The sequence below is a fragment of the Glycine max genome, chromosome 20 (assembly GCF_000004515.6).
Source record: "Glycine max cultivar Williams 82 chromosome 20, Glycine_max_v4.0, whole genome shotgun sequence".
In the NCBI taxonomy this organism is placed as follows: Eukaryota; Viridiplantae; Streptophyta; class Magnoliopsida; order Fabales; family Fabaceae; genus Glycine; species Glycine max.
In genome coordinates, this window is record NC_038256.2 from 19,500,029 (window position 1) to 19,503,249 (window position 3,221).

The following is a 3,221-nucleotide window of genomic DNA, read 5'->3' on the forward strand; positions in this document are numbered from 1 at the left end:
ATTTATGATTTTTGTCCATGAACTTTTGTCTACCCTCAAATTTTTATTTTATTCGATGTTTTAATCATTTTTGTGTATTTTGAACGTTAAGTAATGATCTAATATTTTATTTTATTATGTTTTTTGTGGTTAAATATTGTCATAAATACACTTGTGTCATTTCTTCTTCTCACGCTTTGCAATTAAGACGACGCAATTCACATACTAACTATTAATCTTACTACAATTTGATATAATATATTCATATAATATTAGAAAACAATATCAAAGTGAGTTAAGTCTGAGGTAATTTTTTCCACCTAAAATTGCACCCAATCCGAGTAACCTTATCATCCGACAATGATTCTACATATCCAAAGTTCATAAATGAAATGAATGCTTGGAGTCTACATGTGTTCCTGTGCACTTTGGATTCTCAACGTTTCGTGTGCATATACTGTTATCATAAATGCTCCATCTTTCCAATAAATTTGTTGGGTTATATATCAATCCAACAAATGATTCCTCATCTAAAAGCCTCATTCACTTTTTGAGAACACTCAAGTATGGTATTTTTGTTTACTCTGCTTCCGATTTGTCTATTACTCTTTTATGTATATGCGCTTATTTCATATCGGAAGCTTATTTGAATCTTTAGGATCTTGGTATGCTCCATTGGATGTATCTCTCAAACGCCAAACTTACCAAACATAGATTGTTGCTATAAGTGTAATTATTTGTTTGTCACATTTACTTTTTTTATTTTGTTCGTGTAAATATGATGCCAATTGTAATTCTAGCCAACTCTATTTATATTAAAAAAAAACAAATAATTACACGCATAACATATCCCTGTCTGTTCATTTTGTGAATGATTTTAATGATGAGATTCCTGAAGTGGTGAATGTTGACTTCTTGGCAAACATATTAATTTGTTGTAGTAAATAAAATGGTAAGATCGAGGGTCGAGACTACATATACTCTACTTGTACTCAGAGAGAGATATATATATATATATATATATATATATATATATATATATATATATATATATATATATATATATATATATATATATAAAAGTCATTAATGAATCAAATCGAATCTTATTCATTGATTACACATAAATATAAATTGACAAAAATTAAATACAAAGTGTAGAGTTTCAACCCAAAAGATAAGGTGCATGCACATTGGAAATTGAATTTTTATCACTAAGGTTTAGGTGACTTAAATGCAAAGTAGAAAATTACATTTTACTATATGAACCTTAGTTGAATGGATGTATTGAAAGTTGTTTTTGTTTAAACTTTCAAAAGAGCTTATTTATTATAATTAGTGGCAATCTTCACTATATATACAGAAGAGAATTAGTAGAGAAACAGCACATGAGGAGAGAGTGTGTGAGAAGAAAGATTATAAAACAAAGTCACTTTGTTAAAGGATACAAGCTGTGGAAATTAGAATCGGGTGAGACAAGATGTATCATCAGCAGGGATGTGACCTTTGATGAGAGCAAAATGGCAATGCTAAATAAGGAGCAGAAGGATAACAACTCAAGTGGTAAGAGTACCAATTTTGAGGTGGAGCATTCTGAAATTTTAGATCATGGTAGTGGAGATGCTATTGATTTCACTGATCCAGGAGAAGCTAGAGATAATGAAGAGTTGGTTACTCAGCATGACTTGTCCAATTATCAATTGACTAGAGATAGAGAAAAAAAAAGGGTGATAAAGCCTCCAAAGAGGTATGGTCGTGTTGATATTATTTGCTATGCCTTGAGTGTTGCTGAGGACATTCAAAATTCAGAACCAAAGACCTGGAGGGAAGCAATTGAAAGTGAAGACAGCCAGTTGTGGCTTCAGGCAATGAGTGAAGAAATGGAATCTTTTAGAAAGAACAAGACCTAGATACTTGTGGATCAACCCAAGAAGCAGAAGGTTGTTGGATGTAAGTGGATTTTCAAGAAGAAAGAAGGCATTCCAGGGGTAGAAAGGCCTAGATTCAAGGCAAGATTGGTAGCAAAAGGCTTTACACAGGTTAAAGGAATTGATTACAATGAGATTTTTTCACCAGTTGTGAAACATTGCTCAATAAGAATCATACTTGGTCTAGTAAATCAATATGACTTGGAACTTGAACAACTGGATGTTAAAACAGCTTTTCTCCATGGAAATCTGAAGGAAACCATTTACATGAACCAACCTGAAGGTTTTGAAGAAGGGGAAAACAAGGTGTGCTTGCTGAAAAAATCTTTGTATGGACTAAAGCAAAGTCCTCGAATGTGGTACCTGAAATTTGATGAGTTCTTGATCAGATATGGCTTCATTAGAAACATATATGACAGTTGTGTATATATCCTGAAAAAGGGGAAGTGTGTGTTCTTTACCTTCTCTTATATGTGCATCCTCATAGGAGGTGCCAATAAGGAGGAGATTAGGCAACTCAAAGAAAGCTTGAACACAGAATTTGAGATGAAAGATCTAGGGTCAGCTAGGAGGATACTCGGGATTGATATTCATAGGGATATAGCAAAGGGTGAACTATTCTTGTCCCAAAGCAATTACCTCAAGAAAGTGGTGGAGAGGTTTAGGATGCATCAAAGCAAACCTGTTAGCACACCACTTGGTCATCATACAAAGCTATCTGTTATTCAAGCACCAGAAACAGCTGAAGAAAGGTCTAAAATGAATCAAACACCCTATGCCAGTGGTGTTGGAAGCATAATGTATGGAATTGTTTGTAGCAGACCTAATTTGGCTCATGCTGTAAGTATTATAAGCAGATTCATGGGAGATCCTGGCAGCGCACATTGGGAAGCTGTGAAGTGGACACTAAGGTATCTAAATGGATCTTTGAAAGCTAGTTTAAGGTACAAGAAGACAGCACACGAGGCAGCAGTCACAGGCTATGTAGATGCAGATTTTGCAGGAAATGTAGACACAAGGAAGTCCTTAATAGGATATGTGTTTACTTTGTTTGGTACAACAATCAGTTGGAAAGCAAATCAACAATCAGTTGTTGCTCTTACAACAACTGAAGCAGAATACATGGCCATAGCTGAAGGAGTGAAGGAAGCAATCTGGCTTAAAGGTATGATTAATCAACTTGGAATAGCACAAGCTTGTGTCACAATTCATTGTGACAGTCAAAGTGCCATTCACTTAGCAAATCACCAAATGTACCATGAGAGGACAAAGCACATAAATGTGAAACTACACTTCATCAGAGATGTGATTGAA